Source organism: Hylobates moloch, unplaced genomic scaffold (genome assembly GCF_009828535.3).
Source record: "Hylobates moloch isolate HMO894 unplaced genomic scaffold, HMol_V3 SCAFFOLD_12, whole genome shotgun sequence".
In the NCBI taxonomy this organism is placed as follows: Eukaryota; Metazoa; Chordata; class Mammalia; order Primates; family Hylobatidae; genus Hylobates; species Hylobates moloch.
In genome coordinates this window covers 81,850,184-81,871,053 of record NW_026652287.1, presented here as the reverse complement: position 1 = coordinate 81,871,053, position 20,870 = coordinate 81,850,184, and the positions used below count along the sequence as shown (strand labels likewise).

At 39.6% G+C, this 20,870-nt stretch overlaps 1 pseudogene; it reads left to right on the top strand.

The window, feature by feature from the left end:
- The first annotated feature begins 1,098 nt into the window (after positions 1 to 1,098).
- LOC131380847 (uncharacterized) lies at positions 1,099 to 17,807 on the top strand (annotated as a pseudogene).
- The last annotated feature ends 3,063 nt before the right edge of the window (positions 17,808 to 20,870 follow it).

Sequence of the window (20,870 nt, the reverse complement as noted above, 5' to 3'; positions counted from 1 at the left end):
ACCAGCTCTGTTCTGTTTTTATATTTATTCCAAGTCTCCTATGTAACTTTCAAAAAGTTCTTGAAAATTTTTATCCCTTAATTGTAAAAATTACCAAAACTGCCATTGTGAGAATGAGATAATTAGATGCACAATTTAGAGAACTTTAGAAAAAATTGAATTTATGATATTTTTAGGTAGTTCAAATGTATTTCTTAAACTGCAGGTTAAATAAGAGTTATTGTTTAAACTTCAGAAGTTGTTACTATTCGTTAAGGATAAAATGATTATTGGAGATTATCTTACCTGGGGAAAGAGAATGATCGCAATCATTTTACTTCTAATGTTTCTTTTTTAGGCGTTAATTATACCTCTACAACATTTTTTAAAAGAACTTCTTCAAAGTGTTTAAACCCTATTATTGAATGTTTAATTTTACTTAAAAATAGTCTCAACTGAATTTTACCTCACTAGTGAACTATCTAAAAATTAATTTTTACTTTTCAAGAAAAGTGTTGAAATGTAGCTTGTTAAGGAAATACTGTTTCATTTTTAAAAATATGTTCTCTTGTACTTTCGTTGTTTAGATTCCTTTCATTTAGTTTTACTTCAATGTTGTAGGAATTGAAATTTCCTAGGGAGACGAAAGTGTCCATTTTGATTTTCCCTGCTATTAACCAATTATTCATTGGAGGCAGCACTAGTTTTAAGTTGCAGTAGCATTAGTCAGAGTTTTTAGAAGACCTGTATTTGATTCCATCTTTCTAACTAATGAATTGTATGACCTTGGGCTGGTGACAATATTTCTGAACTTCAGTTTTCTCATCTTTGAAAGAACAGAGTTAGAATATATTTTCTTTAATTCCTCTTCTAGCTCTGATGTATTATTCCATGAATGGCTCCATAGAGCAGAATTCTTGGCTCATGGTTATTATGGTAAACTATTACAAGGCCATAGAATTGCATTTATAGATTTCTATGAAACACCACCAGAGATTCTGCCCTAAGAGCTTAACAGAGGATCCTAAAAGGTGCCGATATTTCTTGATTTATTCATGTACATTAGCATTTTCTCCTGATCCAAATGGGCAATCAGTTTTCCTGAGGAATTAAGGCGTCATGATGGTAAAGGTAGAGAGTGATGTGGACCAAGAAACAGAGAATATGTGATTTAAAACTTACGTAAATAGTAAGGTATTTCCTGAGGAACCTGAAAAGTTTTACAAAATTTAGGAAATCTTTATGCATGAGGTTCATTCCAGGTTTTATTTCTTGGTCTTGTTATCACATATGATTGCTCTGTGTAATGGGGATACAATAGAAGAAGGACCCACAGGACAGGGCTGGACTAAGCTGGTGGAATGTCATTCCCATTGTGTTCTGTTGATCAAAGTAAGCCACAAGACCAAGCCTTGTGAGGAAATAGGCTCTGTCTTTTGATGGGAGATTCTGCAAAGTCTTAAAATCATTTCTGAAATCTATCACATCCTCAGTTTCTGATAAAATTGACAAATGATTTTTGCAGAGTTTCCACAAACATTCAGTAAAATAGAGTGCTTGTTTCAGTACCTGGTATAGAATGTCCACTCAATAGGTGAAATCTCTTTATCAGCTACACAGTTATTATTAGAATATCATGTCTGGGTTTTGGTCATCAGAATGACTAAATCTTGTTACTTCTACTCCTATCTCAAAAAAAAATGCATCCCTTCTTTTCTGCTTCTGCCACTACTGCCTCAATTGTGACCCTCCTCACTTCTTACCATGATTATTGAAATAAATAGACTCCCAACTGGTCTCCTTGAGTAATAAACAATTGATTACCTGTCTCTACTGGGGAACTGTAAACTCCATGAGGACAGGGACCCTGACTTTATTGCTTATTGCTGCATTTTCCTTTCCTGCACATTTCTTATAGTAAATGCTAATAAATATTCGTTGAATGTACGAATAGATTAAACTGCATATAAAGAAAATTTTATAACATGCAAATCTTGTTACTCTACTTCTTTACATTTCGCCAATGACTCCGCATAGTGCCCAAGATGAAATTTAAGCTTCTCAGCTTAACCTACAAGGCTGTCAATGATCTGACCCCTTCCTTGTTAACTTCCTCTCTCACTCTTCTTATACATGTAACCTATATTCCAGTAGTTGCCTGAAACTATCATTCAGAAATGGTATCCTCTTCCCAAGAATGGCCTGAGCTCCCTTCTTCATGTGGTTTAACTCCTATATGTTTTAAGACTTTGGCGAAAAATTTCCTCCTCTGCGACACTCACCTTGATTTTTCTGAATTTGGCCAGACATTACTCCCCTTGTCTCTTAGCGCTCTATGCATAACTTTGTCACAACAATTTTCAACCTTCCAAAGTAGGTGCCTCCTCCTCCACATGACCAGCAAGCACAGGCATGTAGTAGAAGCTTTGTAATTTTTATGTGAATGAAGGCAGCATAACAGGAGTGGGGAAAGGTAGCTTTAAAAATTCATTGCCAGAGCCAGGTGCGGTGGATCACGCCTGTAATCCCAGCACTTTGGGAGGCCAGGGTGGGTGGATAATTTGAGGCCAGGAGTTTGAGACCAGTCTGGCCAACATGGTGAAAACTCGTCTCTACAAAAAATACAAAATTTAGCTGGGCATGGTGGCGGGTGCCTGTAATCCCAGCTACTTGGGAGGCCGAGGCAGGATAATCGCTTGGAACCCTGGGAGGCAGAGGTTGCAGTGGGCCGAGATTGCACCACTGCACTCCAGCCTGGGTGACAGAGAGACTCTGTCTCAAAAAATATATATATATATATTGCCAGAAGTTTGATGGAGTAACACACACCCCGTTTAAGCACTTAAGCCCAGGTATGTTTATTTCTTCCATGATTAAAGTCTCGCTAGAGTGTTCGTCCACTAAATAGACTAAATTGCATTTCTTTGTTCTTAAAATAATTCTCAGTAGTGAGCTTGGTGTTATTGTATTCCCAAATGACTATTGTCCTAACCTTTATTTGCATTGAAGCTTGACTTCATTTCTCTTTGATTGCTTTTGTTGATTGAGCAAGTGGCTTATATTTTATTTCTGAAAAATCTCAAAAGATTCAGACTAGTCCAAGTAAAGCCATGTTTGTAAAATGCTGAACTATTCATTTGGCGGTGACTAAAGTATTTTGGCATCTTGAGCACAGAGCTAGTCTCAGCTTCTTCGACAATAATAATGATATTGTGCTAGTATAATTGCCTTCAGGGAAGAAGAGAAATCCAACATTGATTTGACAAGACTGATGTTTAAGTGGATCCTACTGCATCTGCCTTTGAGTAGAAAGAGAAAATTGATAGTTAGACAAAGCACCACGTGAATCCTGTGCCTACCATTGATGCATAAGTTAAAGTAGCCCCAGGCAACTTTTTTAGTTACTCTTCTTTGATTTACTATTGCTCTTATAATAGAACAGGAATGCATTCTAAACAATTTTAGGTCACCTAGTGCTTTTCATTATTTCCCAACTATAGCCCAGTTCTCTAAGTTTTTAAATATTTAAAGGAAGTGACAAGACATAATTTGGTAAAGAAAAATACAGGAGAACATCACAAGCTACAATCTGAATAACCACAATTTCCTTTTTCCTAAGAATAAACTGGAGTAACCCTTCCATAAATATATTTGATAATTTCAGAGGATGGGTGGATTTCTCTTTGGAAAAAAAATGTATCCTTTACTTTTCATTGTAATGTTGCCTAAGGTTGAGCATGTGCCTTCATTACGTATCAATTAATTCCTTTCCTGACGGCACTAAATAATAAATGACACACTTACAATACGATACAAAGAGTGAATTGGAGTTTGCTTTATGAAAGCCAACATCCCCTTTATCCTGCTAAGAAGGCTGAAGCCAAGGGAACGCAGGTGACTAGGACAAGGTTATTCAGCTGTCTAATAGAAAAAACTAAACCAGCGACTAAGACTTCAGTCTCTTTCCTTTATATTCTTTCTCCTGAGCCTCTAATTTTCATATTATTTTGTTTCTTAGCCTTTCCCTTCTGAATACTTATATGTAACAAATTGTTTCACAGGTAGCTATTCAGCAGGTTCTCAAATAACATTGTTTCACTGAAGATTGTTTGGTGGCAATGTTGAGAAAAAGACCTATTCCAGCTGGAGCCAAGGTTTGTATGGAATTTGCTAGCTTCTCCGCATATCTGTGTGGGTTTTCTCTGGGTACACCTGTTTCCTCCCACATCCCTAGGATGTACACATCAGTGAATTGGAGTGTCTAAGTGGTCCCGGTCTGAGTGCTTGTGGGTGTGCCTGTGAGCACACCCTGCAATGGAATGGCATCTGGTCCGGCAGGGGGCAGGGAGGTTGTTCCCCGCCTGCTCCCTAAACTTTGGGGATAGGCTGTGGCCATCCTCAACTCTGAACTGGAATAATTAAGGAAATAATTATCTTACCTGTTTTCATGAATCTTTCTTAAATGTTTACATTTACTTTTATTTCAGTGTTTACTATTAGAAGTGTTTGGGGTATTTATTTTGAAGTTTGATGATGCTTTTGTGACCAGAAATATGCCATAGAAACTTAACTCTGTTTTGTATCAATTAGCCTATGTAGAATTGATTTTGATATATGTCATTTTGCTTAAAGTCACAATTCCCAAGAAACTATTAAGGACATTGAGGAAGGACTTAACTGTACATTTTAAAAGGAGTGAGATTTTTAACTTAAAGAAATTGGTTTTGAGAAGGATTTGTTTATGGATGCAAGAAAATTATTATCCTGTACAAATCATAAAGCTCTCTTTTTTATATAAGATTTTACATTAACAAAAAAATTAATATTTAATTACAATTGCTATGAAGATTACAAGTCTTATCCAGGATTTTTTGGAATACATGCTACATGTATATATTCAAGGTAAAATATATCATTTACATTTAATCCAAATTAAATTTAATTTTTACTGGATGTTCTAAGAATTGCTTGTGTATATTCTAAAACATTGTCTGGGCCTGTATACATAATACTTGTTGTACTCAGTCTTTCATATAAATCTACCTACAAAAACATGGGTATATTTATGAGAAGTCCAACTTTTTGTTTCAGACTAGATTAGCACTCACGCACCCGAGATGCAAATATGTCTGGATAATATTGAAAAAATGGCTGGGTTCCTTTAAACTAAATCCTTTGTACACATGTCAAGGTGCCATAACATTTATGTATTCCATGTAGTTTGCTGTTTTGTAAATATATGAAAATAATTTGTAAGGATTTTTTACAAACGTATGGTCTGTATGAGCAAGAATACAGTTATTCCTGTACATGCCAAGATAAAAATGGCATATATATATTTATGTTTATTTATTTTAAAATATCATTTAATATTGCCTAATTTTCCTTCACTTTATTATGTGTATCTATTTCTTGTAAGATTTGATTGTCAGAGAGTGGTTTCTCATTTTTAAAGCATTTCATAGATCTTGCAAATTAGACTTTTCTAACAACACTGTGGACCATCCGCAGGGGCTCATGCCTTTAATCCCAGCACTTAGGGAGGCAAAGGTGGGAGGATGACTTGAGCCCAGGAGGTCAAGGCTACAGTGAGCCATAAGCATACCCTGCACTCCAACCTGGGTGATAGAGTGAGACTTTGTCTCAAAAAAAATTTTTTTTTTAATTTTTAAAAATTAGCCAGGCACAGTGGCTCATGCCTGTAATCCTAGCATTTTGGGAGGCCAAGGTGGGCGGATTGCCTGAACTTAGGAGTTGGAGACCAGCCTGGGCAACATGGCTAAACCCCGTCACTAGTAAAAATACAAACAATTATCTGGGCATGGTGGTGCAGGCCTGTAATCCCTGCTGCTCAGGAGACTGAGGCAGGAGAATCACTTGAACCCCGGAGGTGGAGGTTGTGCTGAGCCAATATTGCGCCACTTCACTCCAGCTTGGGTAAAAGAGTGAAACTCCATCTAAAAAGTAATAATAATAATAAAATAATAACACTACTAGGAAAAGATTATATAGTTTTTATTAAGGAAGAAATATAAATTCAGAATTGTTTTTTCATGTGTTTTCCCAGCTAGTTTTCTTGTCAAAATAGGCAGGACTAGATCTCAGATTTCTTGAGTTCTTATTTTACGGCAGGTCATATTAAAACCTTATCTCTTTCTCTAGTGAAAACAGAGGACTGAATTTGGATTAATTCTAATAACTACACACTCTAAAGTTAACAGGTTATTAAGAATAAAATGATTACTGACTGAGTTTATTTTGCAGTGTGCGTGTGTGTGTGTGTGTGTGTGTGTGTATGTGTGTGTATGTGCTGGTTTGGGAAATGAGGATGGCAGTGGGGATGGTGAGAATGATGAGAATGATTATGAAAATATTTTGTGAAATTGACATTAGACTGACTTTGGGTGAAAAGGAGAGAGGTAAACCAAGAAACGAAGTGTGAACAAGTGGCAAAAGAAAACACTGAGGAAGAATCCCCCTTAAAAGAAAATCCCTTAATCTGTCAAATATGCTTTTGGTTGCAGTCACCAGCTCAATCTGGCTTAAGCAAAAAGAACTATCGCAAGGGCAAAAAAACAAACACCGCATGTTCTCACTCATAGGTGGGAATTGAACAATGAGAACACACGGACACAGGAAGGGGAACATCACACACCGGGGCCTGTTGTGGAGTGGGGGAAGGGGGCAGGGATAGCATTAGGAGATACAGCTAATGTAAATGACGAGTTATACGCATGTAATAAACCTGCACATTGTGCACATGTACCCTGAAACTGAAAGTATAATAATAAAAAAAAGAATTCTTATTTAAAAACATCATAGAGTAGATCTAGTTTCAGGCCAGCTAAACCCATGATTTTGACACTTCTGATGTCCAAATTTTTTTCTCTTCATCTCTCAGCTCTTTTATCTGTAATATTTTACAAGCTTGTAATTTAGGAGTCAGATCTGTATAAGGAGTACAGATTTAGGAGTCATCACCAGGTAACTGTTAATTGTTTTCTTGGGAAAAGATGAAATCATTCATGAGAGGGTCCAAGAGAGAAGAGAAGAGGACCTTGAAGAGAATCCCAAAAAACACCAGCGTTTAGGAGGAAGAGAAGCCTAACAAGAACAGAAAGAACTACCGGAAAAGGAAGAGAACGAGGAGCCCAGAGGCCATAGGGAAAGCTGAGAGTGCCATAGATATGCACCGTCTGGCTATCTGACTTATAGCAATTGCCTCATTTCCAGGAATAGTCTCTGTACTCAGGAATGGCCATTTGGACCATATGATGCTGACTTCTGGCCACAGCTGCATGTTTTTACGTGGCTCCAATTGAGTCAGGCTGGCCCCATCAGATTCCCATTTCTTTTTTGTTGTTGCTGTTGTTTGTTTATTTATTTATTTTGAGGCAGAGTCTCGCTCTGCCGCCCAGGCTGGAGTGCAGTGGCGCAATCTCGGCTCACTGCAAGCTCTGCCTCCCGGGTTCATGCCATTCTCCTGCCTCAGCCTCCTGAGTAGCTGGGACCACAGGCGCCCGCCACCACGCCCGGCTAATTTTTTGTATTTTTAGTAGAGACGGGGTTTCACCGTGTTAGCCAGGATACTCTTGATCTCCTGACCTTGTGATCCACCCACCTCAGCCTCCCAAAGTGCTGGGATTACACGCCTGGGCCACCGCTCCCAGCCCAGATTCCCATTTCTAAGACATTAAAATTTAGAACTGAGAGACACAGAAACCATATATGACAGGCTTAGTTAAAACAAACAAAACATGCTAAATAGAAATAAAATCATAGACAATTCAGGAAGTAAAGACAATTAGAGTCATAACAGCAGAAGAGAAAGACAGTATCTGTTGGTGAATGGTAAGGAAGGGAATGGAACGCTTTTGCTTTACTTTGCATTGATTTAAAGTCTTAATGATTTGAGTATCTATTAATGTATTTGCCTCCCCATTCTTGTAAGATGAACTGTCTTCCTAATTCACAGAGAAAATGAAATTCATGAAGCAGAAAATTCCTCAATTCCTTGCCACCAATACGAGTGCTTTTCCTTCTTTGCATTGTTTCACAATGGAAAAAAAAAGGAACTCTCTGGTAAATTTCTCCACCATAATGTTATAAATACGTTCCAACAATTAAATAACCTAATATGTGGGGTTACTTTATTGCAAAACTAGTGAGATGCAGTCTGAGTCTTCAGCTACTGATACTGAATTCCAGGGGTCTGTCTGCAAGGTCCCAATCCATCTTGTTCTTGCTTCAGTTTGGCACCGTCTAGTAGTGGCTCTTCACCCTGGTGTAAATATGTTCGAAAATGATTCTAGGAACTAAAACTGGCTGTTCTAGGACAGCACTTGTAATTCCAAGGCTGCTCCTAGTTATTTTGCCCTTCACCTACTGGGACTAGTAAATACTAATAACATAAAAATCTTTTCCACTGTCTGCAGTTTTCTTGCCTGTTTACAACCCCCTTCTATTTTATTCCCTTCCTCCTAGAAAATGAAAGCTTTAATCTGTTCCAGTTTGAGAATGGGAGCTGGAATGGAAGCCAGGGTCTGATTGCCCTGTGTGTTACACTGTATGTCAAATTTCTCCTATCTTCTCAAACGTGTTCCTTAGGATTGCCATATCTTCAATGCAAATTTAGCACAGTGCTGAGTACATTGTAGGATGTCAATTCAATTTTGTAAATTATGTGAATGGATGGATACATAAATGAATAGATGGATAATCTGTACAAATTGGAAGAGGCCATTATCCAGAGTACAAGAGGACAGATAACTTTTAGGGAAGAGGAACTTCTTTTTCTATTGAAACATTTCTATTCTTCAGGGAAGGAAACAATATGCCTTCGCATGGATTGTAATATATGTCACATACTACAAAGAAAAAAGAAAATCAGATAATAGGTATTTAGTGTTCTTTTTTAAAAAATATGTTTTTTGAGCAATTTTAGGTTCACAGTAATAATGAGGAGGAGGTACAGAAATTCTCCATCTGTTCTTGCCCACACTCAGGCAAAAATCTCCCCTACCATCAAAATCTCCCACCAGTGTGCTTTAATTGTTATAGTTGAGGAACATGCATTGTTAAGGTTCCTTTAAATTTTCAGAATGGCGTCCTGGGTGAATAAAGAATTATAATAGTTGAGAATATGTTTAAATGTTTACTTCCAATTTTCATTTCCATGTGAATTAATTGAAGTGGTTTGATACAATTTTCTTATTTTGGAACAACCAGCATTATTAAAGTAAGTTATCATGGATTGAACAGCTGCAAGTTTTAAATTGAGCATGACTATTAAAGCAATGTATCTTAGGCTTAAAAACATAGTGCTTTATTTACATTGCTATTATTTCAAATGGGGCCCTGTTTGCTCAAAACCTTTAGGATTTTTTTTTTAAGTGTTAGTCTTTGACTTCTGCTTCTTTCTTTCTTAAAACAAGCAGAGAAAAACAAACAGAGAACAATTCCTATTTTCTGATTCTTTTGGAAACCCAGAAGCAACTCTCTAGAATTGGCATTTTATTATATGTCTGGTAGATTACCTAGTTCACCCCAAGTTTTTTCATGCTGTCTGCTTTTATCCCCTGTTATTCTTAAAACGTCCTGGAATCCTATTTCTGTTTGATACGTTATTTTTAATGAATGGGAAAAAAAAAAGAAAAACTCCTTGAAATGTGTTTTCAGATTGTCAAGGATTGGAGATACTTTGATATTTAGGGAAATTGATGAAAAGAAGTTTAGCTTTGTTATGTTAATTGTACTTGGCCTCTATATTTATATATGAAGACAAAGTTATCCTAGGTAATATTGTTTTGTTTACCTTTATCTTTCTTAGAGGAAAAAGATGGAGAGAAGGAAAGAAGCTTGCAATTTTAAAAAATTTAATAATATTGGAGCCTCTCTAGAGGCTCAAGTGATCCTCCAACCTTTGCCTCCCTAAGTGCTGGGATTAAAGGCATGAGCCACTGCAGCTGGTCCACAGCATTGTTAGGAAAGTCTAATCTGCAAGATCTTTGAAATACTTCAAAATGAGTAACTGCTCTTGGCAATAAGACCTTAAAAGAGGTAGATATATATGATAAATTGAAGGAAATTAGGCAATATTAAATGAATGTTATTAAGTTTTAATATTAAGTTTTAATGTGATTTAATATTTAATATGATTTGTGGAGATTTTCTTATTGTTCTAAAATTAGATTAGGCTACTATGATGACATCTAGTGCTATTTGTCAGTATTTCTGGTTCTCCTTTTTCTGGATACAAGGAAGAATTGCATCTTTCAGCTTTTTTGAAGATAGGCATGGCCATGTCACTTTCTTTGGCAAATAAAGTGTGAGCAGAAATGGCATGTATCACCTTTGAGTGGTAGTCTTTGAGGAATGAAACATAATCTGTCATGTTCTTTTCTTCCTGTAGTGGCAATAATTCAGGAAGTGGAATCTCTAGCAGCCTACAACCCTAAAAGAGGTTAAAGTACAGAAAAACTGCTTGCTGACCCAAGATGAATGTGTAGCATGAGTGAAAAATAAACCTTTGCTTTAAATTACTCGGATTTGGGCTTCATGTAAAAATTAGTCGATTTTCACATACACAGGAATTAGCACAAGGAAGTAGACATCCTCCATAAAAACTAAAAAGTAATATATGATGTTCACTTATGAGCTGGTGGCTGGATAAAAGGCAATACATTTTATATGGTAACTGTGATAGCTAATACTGAGTGTCAACTTGATTGGATTGAAGGATGCAAAGTATTGATCCTGGGTGTGTCTGCGAGGGTATTGCCAAAGGAGATTAGCATTTGAGTCAGTGGGCTGGGAAAGACAAGCCTATCCTTAATCTGGGTGGGCACCATCTAATCAGCTGCTAGAATGACTAGAATATAAAGCAGGCAGAAAAAATGTGAAAAGATTAGATAGGCTTAGCCTCCCAGCCTACATCTTTCTACTGTGCTAAGTGCATTCTGCCCTCGAACAGCCTAATCCAAGTTCTTCAGTTTTGGGACTCAGACTAGCTCTCTTTGCTCCTCAGCTTGCAGACGACCTATTGTGAGAACATATGATTGTGTGAGTTAATACTGAATAAACTCCCCTTTGTATATATATATATCTATCCTGTTAGTTCTATTTCTCTAGAGAACCCTAACTAATACAGATTTTGGTACCAGGAGTGGTTCTAGAGGAATAGATTATTAAGGATGGAGTTCCTTTGTTGGCTTTGGGTTTTCTGGAGTTGGCTGCTAAATATGATTAGACCCCAAAATGCTAAGGACTGTGGAGAGTGTGACCCATGAGTTGGTACAGTACACTCAAAAAGAGCTCCATCAGTTTTCTAATTTATATAAGCAGAAATCTGGAGAACAGGCATGTGGATATATATTAAGGGTGTGGGATAATGGTGGAAGGAAGATAGAGTTAGATCAGGCTGAATTTATTGATTTGGGCCCACTAAGTAGGGACTCTGTGTTTAATGTTGCAGCTCGGGGAATTAAAAAAAAAGTTTCTAATAGTTTATTTGCTTGGTTAGCTGAAATATGGATTGAAAGATGGCCCACTGTGAGTGAGCTGGAAATGCCTAATCTCCCTTGGTTTAATGTAGAGGAAGAGATCCAAAGGCTTAGGGAGATTGGGATGGTGGAGTGGATTAGTCACTTTAGACTTACTCATCCCAGTTGGGAGGGTCTAGAAGATATACTCTTGACCAATGCCTTGCAAAATAGAGGACAGCACCTGCATCTTTGAAGAGCTTTGTAATAGCTCTTATCTGTATATCAGATCTAACAGTGAGAACCACAGTCAATCAACTACAAAATTTAAGTACAATGGGAATAATTGGATCCTGAGATGTCAGGGGCCAAGTTGCAGCACTCCACTGTCAAAGGCAAGGTGGACATAGCTACCATAATGGACAGCAGAGGCAAAGTGGCACCAGCATAGTCTGACTAGTGTAGAGCTCTGGCATTGGCTAATTAATCACGGTGTTCCTAGAAGAGAAATGGATAGGGAGCCCACTGCATTACAACTTAATATATATAAGCAGAAAATTTCCAGGTCAAATGGACAAAAGACTAATCTGAATTATAAAAACAGAGGAAGCCGTGTCCTTTGAGGAAGGACCCCACTACACTACCTACAATTTATGCTGCTAATCTTTGTCTCACCCTTCCCCAAAGAGACCTATGCCCTTTTACTAGGGTAACTGTCCACTGGGGAAAGGGAAATAATCAGACATTTTGGGGACTGCTGGATACTAGCCCTGAGTTGATGTTAATTCCAGGGGATCCAAAATGTCATTGTGTTCTTCCAGCTAAACTAGGTTATGGAGGTGGTATGGTTTGACTGTGTCCTCACCCAAATCTCATCTTGAATTCCCATATGTTGTAGGAGAGACCTGGTTGGAGATAATTGAATCATGGGGGCAGGTCTTTCCCATGCTATTCTCGTGATAGTAAATAAGTCTCAAGAAATCTGATGGTTCTGTAAGCGGGAGTTTCCCTGCGCAAGATCTCTCTTTGCCTGCTGACATTCATGTAAGACCTGACTTACTCCTCCTTGCTTTCTGCCATGATTGTGAAGCTTCCCCTGTCACGTGTAACTGTAAGGATCCATTAAACTCTTTTTCCTGTGTAAGTTACCCAGGCTTGGGTATGTCTTTATCAGCAGTGTGCAAATGGACTAATACAGTAAATTGGTACCAGTAGAGTGGGGTGTTGCTGAAAAGATACCTGAAAATGTGGAAGTGACTTTGGAACTGGGTAACAAGTAGAGATTGGAACAGTTTGGAGGAATGAGAAGGAGACAAGAAAATGTGGGAAACTGTGGAACTTCCTAGAGATTTGTTAAATGGCTTTGCCCAAAATGCTGATAGCAATATGCACAATTAAGTCCAGGCTGAGATGGTCTCAGATGAAAATGAGGAACTTGTTGGGAACTGGAGTAAAGGTGACTCTTATTATGTTTTAGCAAAGAGACCGGCAGCATTTTGCCACAGTCCTGGAGACTTGTGGAATTTTGAACTTGAGAGAGGTGATTTAGGGTATCTGGCAGAAGAAATTTCTAAGTAGCAAAGCATTCAAGAGGTGACTTGGGTGCTATTAATGGCATTCAGTTTTATAAGGAAAGCAGAGCATAAAAGTTTGAAAAATTTGCAGCCCGACAATGTGATAGAAAATAAAATCCCATTTTCTGAGTAGAAATTCAAACCAGCTGCAGAAATTTGCATAAATAATGAGAAGCTGAATGTTCCTCACCAAGACAATGGGGGAAATGGCTCCAGGGCATGCCAGAGGTCTTCACAGAAGCCCCTCTCATCACAGGCCCAAAGCCCTAGGAGAAAAAAGTGGTTTCATGGGCCAGACCCAGGGTCCTTCTGCTGTGTGCAGGCTAGGGATTTGGTGCTCTGCATCCCATCTGCTCTAGCCATGGCTGAAAGGGGCCAGTGAAGAGCTTGGGCCATGGCTTCAGAGGGTGCAAGCCTCAAGGGTTGGCAGCTTCCATGTGGTGTTGAGTGTGCCAGTGCAAACAGACAAGAATTGAGGGTTGGAAACCTGAACCTAGATTTCAGAGGATGTATGGAAATGCTTGGATGGCCAGGCAGAAGTCTGCTGCAGGGGTGGGGCTCTCATGGAGAATCTCTGTTAGGGCAATGTGGAAGGGAAATGTGGGGTCAGAGTCCCCACATGGATTTCCTACTGGTGCACTGCCTAATGAAGCTATGAGAAGAGGGCCACTGTCCTCCAGACCCTAGAATGGTAGATCAACTGACAGCTTGCACAGCACAACTGGAAAAGCTGCAGACACTCAACACCAGCCTGTGAAAGCAGCTGGGAGGGAGGCTGTACCCTGCAAAGCCACAGGGATGGAGCTGCCTAAGACCATAGGAACCCACCTCTTGCATTAGCATGACCTGGATGTGAGACATGGAGTCAAAGGAGATCATTTTGGAGCTCAGACTTGCATAGGGCCTGTAGCCTCTTTGTTTTGGCTAATTTCTCCCGTTTGAAATGGTTGGATTTACCCAATGCCTGTACCCCCACCGTATCTAGGAAGTAATTAACTTGCTTTTGATTTTACAGGCTCATAGGCAGAAGGGACTTGCCTTGTCTTGAATGAGATTTGGGACTGTGGGCTTTTGAGTTAATTCTGAAATGAGTTAATACTTTATGGGACTGTTGGGAAGGCATGATTGGTTTTGAAAGGTTAGGACATGAGATTTGGGAGTGGCCAAGGGTGGAATGATATGGTTTGACTGTGTCCCCACCCAAATATCATCTTGAATTACAATGTGTTATGGAAGGTACCTGGTGGGAGGTTATTAAATCATGGGGACAGGTCTTTCTCGTGCTGTTCTTGTGATAGTGAATAGGTCTCAGGAGATCTGATGGTTCTCTAAGCAGTAGTTTCCCTATACAAGCTCTCTCTTTGGTTGCTGCCATGCATGCAGGTCATGACTTGCTCCACCTTGCCTTCTGCCATGATTGTGAGGCTTCCCCAGTCATGTAGAATTGTAAGTCCATTAAACCTTTTTTTCCTGTATAAATTACTCAGTCTTGGCTATGTCTTTATCAGCAATGTGAAAACAGACTGATACAGAAGGTCAGGTAATTAATGGAGCTTTAGCTCAGGTCCAACTTACAGTGAGTCCAGTGGGTCCCCAGACTCATCCTGTGGTCATTTCCCTAGTGCCAGAATGCAAAATTGGCATAGATATGCTTAGCAGCTGGCAGAACCACCACACTGGCTCCCTGACTGGTAGGGTGATGGCTATTATGCTAGGAAAGGCCAAATGGAAGACATTAGAGCTGCCTCTACCTCAAAAAATAGTAAATAAAAAAAGATATCACATCCCTGGAGGGATTGCAGAGATTAGTGCCACCATCAAGTAATTGAAAGGCACAGAAGTGGTGATTCCCACTACATCTCTATTCAACTTTCCCATTTGGCCTGTGCAGAAGATGGATGAACTTTGGAGAATGACAGTGGATTACTGTGAGCTTAACTAAATGGTGACTCCAATTGTAGCTGCTGTACCAGATATGGTTTTATTGCTTGAGCAAATTAACACATCTCCTGGTACCTGGTATACAGCCATTGACTTGGCAAATGCCTTTTTCTCCTTGCCTTTTCATAAGGCCTACCAGAGCAATTTGCCTTTACCTGTAAGGCCAGTAATATACCTTTATTATCCTACCACATGGGTGTATCAACTCTCTGGCTTCGTGTCATAATCTTATTTGGAGAGACTTTGATTGCTTTTTGCTTTTGCAAGATGTCCCACTGGTTCATTACATTGATGTCATGATGCTGATTGGATCCAGTGATCAAGGAGTGCAAACACACTGGACTTATTGGTGAGACGTTTGTGTGTCAGAAGATGGGAAATAAATTCGACTAAAATACAGGGACATTCTAACTCATTAACATTTCTAGGGGTCCAGTGGTGTGGGACCTGTCAAGATATTCCTTCTAAGGTGCAGGGTAAATTGCTGCATTTGGCCCTTCCTACAACCAAGAAAGAGGCACAGCGCCTAGTGGGCCTATTTGGATTTAGGAGAACACACATTCCTCATTTGGGAGTGTTACTGTGGCCTATTTATTGAGTGATCCAAAAGGCTGCAAAGATGGCTTTGCAACAGGTCCAGGCTGCTGTGCAAGCTGCTCTGCCACTTAGGTCATATGACCCAGAAGATCCAATAGTGAGTGAGGTGTCAGTGGCACACAGGAATGCTGTTTGGAGCCTTTGGAAGGCCCCCATAGGTGAATCACAGTGAAGGCCTCTAGGGTTTTGGAGCAAAGCCATGCCATCTTCTGCAGATAACTACTCTCTTTTTGAGAGACAGCTCTTGGCCTGTTTTTGGGTTTTGGTGGAAACTGAACATTTGATTATGGGTCATCAAGTCACCATGTGACCTGAACTGCCTATCATGAACTGGGTGCTTTCTGAACCATCTAGCCATAAAGTGGGTCATGCACAGCAGGATTCCATCATCAAATGGAAGTGGTATATATGTGATCAGGCTCGAGTAGGTCCTGAAGGCACAAGTAACGTACATGAGGAAGTGGCTCAAATGCTCTACTCCTGCCACTCTGCCTTGTCTCTCCCAGCCTGCACCAATCACCTCATGGGGATTTCCTTATGATCAGTTGACAGAGGAAGAGGAGACTAGGCCTGGTTCACAGATGGTTCTGCACGATATGCTGCTACCACCCAAAAGTGGACAGCTGCAGCATTACAACCCCTTTCTAGGACATCCCTAAAGGACAGTTGTCAAGGGAAATCTTCCTGTGAGCAAAACTTTGAGCAGTGCACCTGGTTGTGCACTTTTCATGGAAGGGAAATGGTTAGATATGTGATTACATAAAGATTCATGAGCTGTAGCCAATGGTTTGGCTGGATACTAAGGGACTTGGAAGAATCATGATTGAAAAATTAGGGGCAAAGACTTTTGGGGAAGAGGGATGTGGATGAACCTGTCTGAGTGGTCAAAAACTGTGAAAATATTTGTATCCCATGTGACTGCTCCCCAATGGGTGACCTCAGCAGAGGAAGATTTTAATAATCAACTGAATAGGATGATGCATTCTCTGGACACCACTCAGCCTCTTTCCAGCCACTCCTGTCATAGCCCAATGGGTCCATGAATAAAATGGCCATGGTGGCAGGGATGGAGGTTATGCGTGGGCTCAGCAACATGAACTTACACTCACCAAGGCTTACCTGGCTACTGCCACTGCTGAATGCCCAATTTGCCAGCAGCAGAGACCAACACTGAGCCCTCGATTATAGCATCATTTCTCAGGGTGATCAGCCAGCTACCTGGTGGCTGGTTGATTATATTGGACCTCTTCCATCATGGAAATGGCAGAGGTTTGTCCTCACTGGAATAGACACTTACTCCAGTTATGGGTTTACCTGTCCTGCACACAATACTTTTGTTGATATTACCATCTGTAGACTCATGGAATGACTTATCCTCTGTCATGGTATTCCAAACAGCATTGCCTCTGACCAAAGCACTCACTTTACAGCTAAAGAAGTGCAGCAGTGGGCTCATGCTCATGGAATTCACTGATCTTTCCATGTCCCCCATCATCCTGAAGCAGTTGGGTTAATAGAATGGTGGAATGGCCTTTTGAAGTCACAATTACAACGCCATCTTGGTGACAATACTTTGTAGGGCTGGGGCAAAGTTCTCCAGAAGGCCGTGTTATGCTCTGAATCGGCGTCCAATATATGGTACTGTTTCTCCCATAGCCAGGATTCAAGGATCCAGGAATCAAGGAGTGGAAATGGAAGTGGCACCACTCACCATCACCCCTAGTGATCCACTAGCAAAATTTTTGCTTCTTGGTCTCATGACATTACGTTCTGCTGGCCTACAGGTCTTAGTTCCAGAGGGAGGAACACTGCCACCAGGAGACACAACAACTATTCCATTAAGCAGGAAGTTAAGATTGCCACCTGGACACTTTGGGCTCTTCCTACCTTTAAGTCAACAGGCTCAGATGGGAGTTACAGCTTTGGCTGTGGTGATTGACCTGGACTATCAAGATGAAATCAGCCTACCACTCCACAACGGAGATAAGGAAGAATATGCATGGGGTACAGGAGATCCATTAGAGCGTCTCTTAGTATTACCATGCCCTGTGATTGAGGTCAATGGGAAACTACAATAGCACCATCTAGGCAGGACTACAAATGGCCCAGACCCTTTAGGAATGAAGGTTTGGGTCGGTCCACCAGGAAAAAAACCATGACCTGCTGAGGTGCTTGTGAAGGCAAAGGGAATACAGAATGGGTAGTAGAAGAAGGTAGTCATCAACACCAACTATGACCACATGTCCTGTTGCAGAAATGAGGACTGTGATTATCATGACTATTTCCTCCTACTTTTGTTAAATACATGTTTGTGCATGTATACACTTGTGCGAAGAAAATATCTTCATTTTATTTCCTTTTTCCTTTATCATGTGACATAATATTTATTGATTTCATATCAGCATTTAAGTATTGTTAACTTTTTGTAATAGTATTTGGGCTGGAACCGGGGCATTTCTGGTTGTATGAAGGATAGTTGTATTATGTTAGGTGTAATTATGACCTTAATTTTGTCTTTATTTGAAGATTATGTATGATGTCGAGACGTGAATGGGTTCAAGTTGACAATGGGTGGACCTGTGATAGTTAATACTGAGTGTCAACTTGATTGCATTGAAGGATGCAAAGTATTGATCCTGGGTGTGTCTGTGAGGGTGTTGCCAAAGGAGATTAACATTTGGGTCAGTGGGCTGGGAAAGGCAGGCCCACTCTTAATTTGGGTGGGTACCATCTAATCAGCTGCCAACATGGCTAGATATAAAGCAGGCAGAAAAATGTGAAAAGACTAGACTGGTCTAGTCTCACAGCCTACATCTTTCTCCTGTGCTGGATGCTTCCTGCCCTTGAATATCAGACTCCAAGTTCTTCAGTTTTGGGACTCACACTGGCTCTCCTTGCTCTCAGTTTGCAGATAGCCTATCATGTGAGTTAATACTTAATAAACTCATACACACACACACACACACACACACACACATATATATATACACCCTATTAGTTTTGTCCCTGTAGAGAACCCTGACTAATAAAGTAACAATCAATGTTATGTTATGTTTGTTACATTATGGGAAAAAATATTTGGCAAACCTGTCTTCAAAGGTAACATGAGAGGCAGATCATGTACACAATGAACTCTTAGCTTTAGGGGATGAAGTTGGAAGACAGGCTACTAATGTGTGTGTTGGTCGTTGACTGCATTTGATCAGTTGTTGTAGGAAGCAATGACATTAAAAAAGGATTTGCTGGGTTTGCAAGGAAGAGTTAATAGCACTAGAAACTGCAGAAACTTAAGGCCATGAAATCTTGGCAGAGACAACTAATTTTATACCCAAAAGAGTGGAGATAACAATGAAAAACACTTTGAACAACAACAACAACAAAAAAACTAATTAAAATTCAGTCTTATCAGTCTTATCTCTACACATCTATTAGAATGGCTAAAATCCAAAACACTCACAATATCAAACGCTGGTGAGGATGTGGAGCAATAGGATTTTTTTTTGTTTTTGAGATGGAGTTTCACTCTTGTTGCCCAGGCTGGAGTGCAATGGTACGATCTCGGCTCACTGTAGTCTCTGCCTCCCAGGTTCAAGGGTTCTCCTGCGTTAGCCTACCAAGGAGCTGGGATTACAGGTGCCTGCCACCATGCGTGGCTACTTTTGTATTTTGAGTAGAGACGGAGTTTCTCCATGTTGGTCAGGCTGGTCTTGAACTCCTGACCTCAGGTGATCTGCCCGCCTCGGCCTCCCAAAGTGCTGGGATTATAGGCGTGAGCCACCGTGCCTGACCAGCAATAGGATCTTATTCACTGCTGTTAGGAATGCAAAATGTACATCCACTTTGGAATACAATTTGGCAGTTTCTTAGAAAACTAAATTTAGCCTTAATGTATAATTCAGCAATTCCACTTCTATGTATTTACCCAAATGATTTCAAAATTTGTGTCCACACAAAAACCTGCACAAGAATGTTTATAGCAATTTTCTATGTAATTGACAGAAATTGGAAGTAATGAAGATGTTTTTCACTAGATGACTGGATAAACAAACTGTTGTACATTCCTACTATGAAATATTACACAGTGATAAAAAGAAATAAATTATCAAGCCATGAAAAGATGAAGACACCTTAAATGTATTTTGTTAAGTGAAAGACACCAATCTAAAAACGCTGCATACTGTATATTTCAGTTATATGACACTCTAGAAAAGGCAAAACTATGGAGACAGTAAAAAGATCAGTCGTTGTTGGAGGTTCAGCGAACAGACACTCGCACAAACACACACACACACCCTTGACAGTGTTTTAGCCATTAAGATTTTGAACATGTATGAATAATAATTTCAGTTTTGACTGGAATTTTCTCTGGCTATTTGAGTAGCCTTGAAGAGGATGAGGCTCTGTAATTGGCTTTTTGCTTATTCTCAGGAAGGCCAAGGAAGTACTAGTTAAAATGAGAATGAGAATCTAAGACTGTTGTACAAATAATTTGCATAATTATGATTGCTAGTTTCATGTACATTTTGGGAATCTTGAGGTATACATTTCCCTTCTTATTACTGTACTGTTTTTTAAAACAAATATTTACTCCTTGGAGTTTTTGTGTATGTGAGTATATGTATATGTATGTGTGTGTGGAGGGGGAGTAATGTGTTTATGTGTATTTGATCCAGAGTGCACGATGGTAAAAATTATGAAAAGTCTGTGCCAAGCAAATCACACTGAAGAGAGACCTGAAAGAAAACTGGACTGATTGCTTAAGTACACGTAGGTATTGCAGTATGGTTAGAAGAAACCATACTTTGAAGTCAGGCAGACTGAGGTCTAATTTAGGTTTTGCTACCATGCGCCCCTAAAGTTTTGTTAACTTTAAGTCTTGATTTACTAATCTGCAACGTTGGATTAGTAATTTATAGCTCATAGTATTACTGTGATAATTAAAAGATGATGCCTGCAAAAGGCTTGGCTCATACTAGAAGCTCAGAAGTAGGAACCATTGAAAGTGCTTGAAAAAACAGTGGAGCAAGTGGTGATTATTCATAAATCTAACAGATAGATGATACATAACAAACAGTAACAAAAAAGGGAGTGCACATTGACAAGTGAGGCCAGATTACTATGATCCAGGAATGTTGGCAAAATCCAAGTGGAAGATGAAAGATTTGATCTCTGTTCTCAAAGAGGAAAATGGCTTAGATATGAGAATGTAGAATCAGAACACAGTAGAGGAGTAGGTGACTGATATTTGTTGAGTGATGCCATGTTTCAGGCACTATCAGCAAGTATCAACATATTTTGA